Raw genomic sequence first — 7,793 nt, forward strand, 5'->3', positions numbered from 1 at the left:
GAAGAAAACAATGGAACTATCCTGCATAGAGACAGACCATATGTCATAATATGAAACAGAGAAAAAGAATCGACAGAAACTGTAGATTTGCCTATACTAAAACAGATGAGGCTTGTTCTACAAAGTGTCTAAATTAGCTGAAAACTAAATCTCATTCACATTTACATTATCATTTACTATATTAAAGAGCATATATTCAAATATGTATCAAAGGAAGATGTAAAAGCCTGTGATATTGTTACACAATGGACTTGCCTGCAAAAGTTGTCTCAGTGCCAGATTCATCTGACAGGTGTATTCTTGTCTTATCACACTTGACATGCTGTCATCATCTGAACTTTAATCAAACATCACAAATACTGCCTTAGACCAAGCTTGTCTTAGGTGCATTCTCAGGATAATCATGTTCATCAGACATGTTCTTAATAAATACACAAGTATGTGAGTGTGTCAGCCTTGCTGTAACCAATGTTTACCTATATGTACATTCAATTTGGTCTTCCTTACTAGCAAAACAAAACCATATACATTTGTTTTAGATCTTTAAGAAACATGTACACAATCTGTATCCTAGCAACACTATGACATTAAGAACCTATTCTCTTGCACTCAGATCACCTTGTCTGATACAGCACTGAATTCATATCAATAAGGCTGCAGTGCAAAAGATATATTAGGGGCACAACCAGAAAGGTCAGTACAAATCACAGAGGACTTCCCTGATGGATCAGTGTGTGATTCCTTTGTTGTCCCTTGTTGTGTTTTATTGGGGAGTTGATAAGAATGGAAGGACACTGCTTTATCAAGAAGTGTTTGATATTTCAGCACCACTTGTATCAGCCATATATCTCCAGATTGAGTGAATAGAAAAATAAATCTTCAAAGTAATCCAAAATATTGGAGTTTATGTAGTTTGAATGATCATTTTTGAATGATCACTTTTGAATAATCATTTGATTTTTAAGGGTGTTACTATAAACCAGTAGTAATAAACCAATTGAACTACATTTCAATATGGGAAGTGAAACTTTTACATAGCAAGTGATTTGAGGAAATGGCAGGAAAATAATTCTAACTTTTTTGGAAGACAATTTTGGGAAACATACTTATTGCAAACAAAAAATTGCTACCTATGTTCAGCTACACTTTCCCTTATTACCCAATAACAGCCAGTGCGGCCACCATTTCCATTCATAAGAAAAGCACTTTTGAAGAGGAAATGTCGATAAAAGGGAGGTAATTAATAAAAATGTTCTTTTTCTGTTGTATTGACCCTTCTACTGGAATTGCTGAACACACACTTTTCATGAAGTGTTTTTCTACATAAAAACATGATTTGTCAAGTATGGACAGAAGATCTGTACTTCAATGCCTTGACTATACACAAGGCTGGTGACAGGTGTTATACAAGCTATATTCATGTCTATCTTGGCAACAAGAAACAGAACATGAAAAAAATCATCACTGCATTAATGATTTCTAAAACACTGGGATGTTCATGGATCTTTCATATCAAGAGTTCACCTACACAAAAAACTTTGACAGCTTTCTGTTTATAGCACATGTTTTACCTAATATCTGGAATATTGGAAACCACCTGTCATATAGCATAATCCTTATAACATCTCTTAAATATCGGTTAAATAAAAACTTGTAGTTAACAAAAGTTCACTTCTATATATTCATATGGAAATCAACAGCCTAGCGATCGAGACACCATAAAAGTGTAGTCTGTGATTCCTCCATCATCCCAGTAATGATAGCTGGTACACATTAAATGGTGAGCAGAGCCCTAATAATATGCATGACACATATTGATCCTGCTGACAAAGTTCCCATTACAATGGCCATGTACATGTAGTATGAGCCAAAGCAACCAAGGCATAAAAGGTTAGTTCCTATCTCAGGGCTCGAAATACCACCTGCATATGCAGGTTAGTGCAGGTAAAATTGGAGCTGTGCAGGTATTTCTGGTGTCTACCTGCACCTAACCTGCACTGGTCCATGTACTGGGCTTTATACACAAATGTCGTATGATGTAGGTGTGTATGGATTGTTTTTAGGTGCATTGAAAAAACAGCAATGCATGGTTCCTAATTCCTAAGTTCAGAGTGGTGCAGGTAAAATTTGTCTGGTGCAGGTAATTTTCAATGTTACCTGCACCAGTGCAGGTATGCAGAAAAAAGTATTTCAAGCCCTGCTATCTGATTACATAAGCCATTACTTCTTGATGTTGCAAAAAAATCCTGTGAAAGGCTGTGATATGAATATATTTTCCTGCAGCTTTAAATGTGCCATTTTAACTGAGAATGTAACAACTACAGGGCCTGGTAGTGGTAGTGAATTTGTTGATGGTCGGACATGGTCCTTTTCCCCTTGATTGCTTTTCAACAATTCTATCTAACCTATATGGTCTACAAGCTCTTTTATGATTATCAGACAGTAACGGACAAAAATAATCTCCAGAGAAGTTGCCTGAATACAAGCATCCACATCTTTAAGGACCTGCATAAAATGTGCATGTGCAATGCCCATTCAGCTAATTTTAGCCCAGTAGTATTTGAGGTTTGCCAAGTTTGTACAAGCTGCCTTCATCACCATGGTAACCCCACTGTTGTGGTTCAAAGGTACCCTTTCCCTCCAGTCAGGGACAAAATCATTCCTCATTCTGAGGTTATCTGGCATAATGCCATGGAATCTTCATCATTCTCTTCTTGTTAAACATAAAAAGGAACTTTATTGAATGTATATATGGGGGTGCTATAAAACTACAACTATGATATTATGATGTCTCTTTACTCGACTTGAGTTCAGGAGTCCAAAGCGACTGGATCATAGCCAGTACAATACTTGAACTAAGTAAGGCCCTCCCTTTGAAAAAAACTCAACTTTTCCAGGACAGCAAAATTATTGATATCATATTGTGGTAAAAATGTTTGTTATACAGCAGGGCTCGAAATACTGGGTGCATGTGCACCCAGGTGCACCCAAAACTGGAACTGTGCACCCAATTTTTTTCAGTGGGTGCATAGGGTGCACCCAAATATTTTCTAGGTTTATGTATGTAAAGATATCAAGTATACTATTATACATCATATTCTTGACATCCAAGTGTTAGAAAGATGATAAAAATGTCTGTCATGGTACTTGCTTAAGGGGGGGGGGGGGATTTGATAGCTTGTAACTAAGTTTTGTTATTATTTTTGTCTGACATTCTACATAGATTTAAGTGGTGCACCCAAAAATGTTTTGGTGCACCCAATCCCCAAAATGAATTTCGAGCCCTGTACAGTAATGTTTCTATACATATGGTCTGAAGAAAAAATGTATAAGCTACATTTTTGACTGGGTCAAACAGTTGTTCTCATTCTACCTTATACAAGCTGCCTTTTAAACATGTCAATGCTCTATAGAATTCCAGCATGCATGACGTAACAGCCTCACCTTACTGTAGCTGTCAATATTTACTAACACCGTTCACATGTTCTCCATGACTCAACAAGAGGCACAGAGATAGCAATGTTACCTGTCCAAACACTTTCACTGTTTTCTCCACTTCACCCTGCAATGCTAATCATGTCACTTAAGTCTTGGAATGACAAACAAGTCTTCAGCAGAATGTACATCTTGAATAAACTTTTTCAGACCAACTTGGGGTAAAAAAATTGAGGTAAAATGCAAAGACGTTACACATACATAGGCTTAGAAATATCTAACCTTATTCAAATACTGGATACTACAACCTTTACTTTGAAAGACTTCAGTAACTTTCTTACAAAAGGAAGTTCTATAATAGTGCAATTTGTTCACCAGTTTAGGTGTGCAGGTTTGACAAGTGTGGGACAAAACAATGACCCCCTTTACACACTTATGTCTGAAATGACATTGCAAGTTGGAGTGAACTCAGAACCACCTGTAAAGCTGGCCACTATCTCCTCTGACTTGACCTATAAACTTACATGATTGACAGAACAAAACTGACCTGGTCACTCAATTAAGTATTTATGACATAAATATCCTTGACAACATCCCTTGGGACCAGGATAATATCATCAACATATCTATAATATGAACTAATGATCTTGTTTATAGCAATATTGTCTTGGCAAAGTTATTCCAAAACACAAGAAACAAATTTCATGTTGAATTTTACTTTGGATTTGTGCAACAGCAGGGCATGTTACAAAAAAAGTCTTATTAGTAATTTGACAACAGCACATGACACATTGCAAAAATCAGGATTTCTGGCACATAGACTGAGAATTTCTTGCTGTCTGGGAGCAAAAATCTTCAAATTGGTTAGATAGAAGTACCTGAAGTATCTCTCAGACATCTTCACATTCACATATTAACAATTATAAATTACAATTTGAGAGTAGATGATATACACATCTAAACCTTCCATTCTTCCATCACATGATTTATGAGGTACTTTACCTCCTAATCCACTATCTGATAACAAGGCCAGGATGTGTCACAATGATAATACCCTCAGAGCCAGTTTAGTCCATCATAACTCAATTATGAGGTGCTAAACCTGTCCAACTCTACAAGCTTTTTTGCACACACAGAAACAAGAACCACCCTATGCTTGTTTGCCCAGTGAAATCCCCCAGCTGGCCGTTTTGAAGCCAGCTCACATTACACTTTACAGGATACGGGCATTACGTAACCTGCATGTAGAGAACACAGAAGGTGATAGAATGACAGCAGATTGACCAATACTGAAGTGTGTTGTATCTACAGCCACTTGACGTAGATTAAGGGACAGGTTTAGCATATAAAAGTCACTTTCTCCACGTTATCAGAGCTAAAGCAATACTACAGAATAATCTGGGAACAGGATGCTTCCTTGGCCTGAAATTTGTACATGAAGTCATAAGAACACAGCAATGGTGTTTCTCGATTGTATTCGCAATTTTTTTTTCCTTCGTAGTTCAGTACATCATGTTTTTAGAATCAACTGCAGAAAAAACAAACAAGTAAGCATGCACCAAGATCAGCTCTGGTGATGTGATAATACGATTGACATAATTGGATGTCCCCAAGTCTAGGTGGGGTAATGGTTACATGTCAGATGTCTTCAGTTACACGCACCTGAATTGTACCCCACATAATGTGATACAAGATGCCAGCTACCTGACACCCAAGGTATTCAGGGAATCTCACTCCAAACAGGGTTTAACTCTTAAAAGGGGTCAAATTAAAGTTAACCACAACACACTTCCTACATGGATTTTGGGTTTGATACAACATAAGGGCAATCATCACTATGACAACCTCAGTTGCTACCTTTGACTCCTGTAGGGAAACTCAGGACGTGTTTTGTTTAACTTGGGTTTAGATTTTAGTATAGAAAGTAAGACATGCATTGGACACTTTGTCTTAGTTTGTTTTTCAATTTACTCATTGGCCACTTGGTTTGTTTCAAAACAGTTCAAGCTGATCCAAAAAAATAAAAGTCCAGGAACAGTTTTACAGAAACAATACTTCTGCAACTTTTTTAATGAAATATTCAGAAATGTTTCATGTATCAAATACATTTTGCTACAGTAAAAAGAAAATGGAGCCTTCAGAATGGTTTCATCATGCCTCAGTCTTTTGATCTCAGATGTAAAACAACTCCTAGTTTTTGCTACAAAAATTGCTGTAACAAATCATTTAACAATTCATAGAACAAAAACAATTTTAACAATCTTGAAGAAGTGTTTTCCAGACCTGACTTGTGACAGAATATCACCATAGATAACGTTACTTGCTGTTTTGTTACTGTGGTTGATTTCTAGAAGAATCACAATATTTGCAAGCTTGCAACATGTGCAGGTGATTCTTAAGATAGCTAACATTAGACTCTGAGGTCAATGAAGGTTATAAAGGTGGGATCAAAGCATTGCACTTTCAATGTCAGTGAACTTTCAATATCAGTAATAATGTTACCCTTTGAATGTTTTTGAAATGAAACGCTAGTTATTTTCCTAAATACCATCATAGCTGAGGCCATACTTCATACTTCGCAAATGAAGGACTGAATTCTGTCCACCTACTGCAAACTTACCGGTTGGTAAACATGACTGACATATTTTAGAGGGGGGGTCAGAGCCAGACATTAAGTTTGGAACTGGTAATTTCCGCGAAATTATATCGCAATCTGCGTCCTGCATTCACGTTTTACGGCTGGACGAATATCGCAATTATTCATGAACCTCAAGTTGTGAGGCTGATGTCGTCTGATAACTGGGGAAAATTCGAAAATCGACACTAGTGAGAATCCGGCTCAATCTCTCAAATTTGACACCTTTGCATGAACTCTCCAATCTCTCATTTTACACCAGAACGATCTACAAATAGTTGAGGTAATTTAGTGAGGATATCGGTGCTGTTTTAGTGACAAAGCATCGTCTCTTGAACATTTACACCGTCAGGGTTCAGCTCAGCTCAGCTCAGCGGACCACACAACCACCTGCCCCCCACCCCAAAAATAACGGTACCACTTTACCTGTCCTGCTAGTCACACCTGTCCTAAATCACCTTGTTACACCTGTTCTGTGGACAGTACAACTCCGCTACATGCATTGGGTAGCGCGGCTGACAACAATGAATAAAGATAGCCGGGGGCGAATAGTATGAATCTGCCTACCTTTTGTTCGCTCGGTGCAATCACTTTGTGAGTTCCCCCATCCAAACCTGGCGGGCTTTTCGATTTAAACCCCCACACGTCGTTCCTTTCCAGCGCAAACTATTGGCATTCCTTGCTCAAACTGTCTTATCGCCATCCTCAGAAAGTAGCGTTCATTCGCAGTAATGAAGTTGTGAGAATAAATTCGAGGGAAACAGCAATGTTTACACGGGTGGTGAATCTGCTCAGGTTTCCCTCCTCGACCAGCGCTCGGCAGCTGGCAACAACATGGCGTCTGAATGAACTCATTCATTATTCATGACCTGGGCGGGGCTTCTCGACTTTGACCCCAGAGGAAAGTAAACTTTGTTCTCCACAGACACGGTTCAGTACATCCGAAAGTTTGATTTAATGTGCAAGCTGTCGTTCAAAACCATGGCTCACTGACTGTATCTTGTAGTGAGCGAAATCAAATCTCTTTTAATAGAGAATTGAATGAGTGCATGTTATGAGCAAAACTACATTGTAAGTATGATGTCAACAGACCATAACAGGTGGTCTCACCTGACATGGTTACAAAGTCAGTGTGAAGGACAGAGAGGGGAAGACAACAAAATGTTTTCAACATTGCTATTCCCCTAAAGAGCTGATATTCTGTGACTGACAAGGCTGTCAAGAGCAACATGCTGTAAAAAAATCTGCATGAACTTCATGATCATTATGAAGCGAAGGAATAATCTTCTATCAGCAAACATCTAGAGAGTTATAAAGCAAAGCATTGTGCAATCAATGGCTCAGGCCATGACATTCTTTTTATAAATATCCTTTTCCTTAATCTCCAAGCAAATCCTACTATAAAGATAGTATCAAAGTTGGCCTATCTTATGGCACAATAAGATCTGCTTGGAGATTTACTTTTCCTATCATTCTTGATAATCGCTCTTGTTCAGGGATGTAAAGAAGGTTTATTTTGGTACCATTTTCTATCAAAGCAGCATCAGAGTTAGGGTTGACAAAGGTGTTATTCACACGATTGTCAAAGGATCATCCTGTCAATAGTTCCAAAACATTCTGTCGTGAAGAAAAAAAATGGTGTATAAAATACCCCTTAAGTTCTTATTGACAAGAAAATCTTATAAACGGATTACAAGACAACAGAATAAACAAATGCACAGTG

General features: G+C 37.9%; 1 protein-coding gene across 1 annotated transcript in view; it reads right to left on the reverse strand.

Moving 5' to 3' along the window:
* LOC118423381 (spectrin beta chain, non-erythrocytic 5-like) overlaps window positions 1-6,917 on the reverse strand; it is a gene marked incomplete in the record, with an annotated part of 64,603 nt that extends 57,686 nt beyond the window's left edge. The window contains 1 exon segment of the mRNA XM_035831502.1: window positions 6,638-6,917.
* Window positions 6,918-7,793: the final 876 nt, after the last annotated feature.

This window comes from Branchiostoma floridae, chromosome 1 (assembly GCF_000003815.2).
Source record: "Branchiostoma floridae strain S238N-H82 chromosome 1, Bfl_VNyyK, whole genome shotgun sequence".
Lineage (NCBI taxonomy): Eukaryota > Metazoa > Chordata > Leptocardii > Amphioxiformes > Branchiostomatidae > Branchiostoma > Branchiostoma floridae.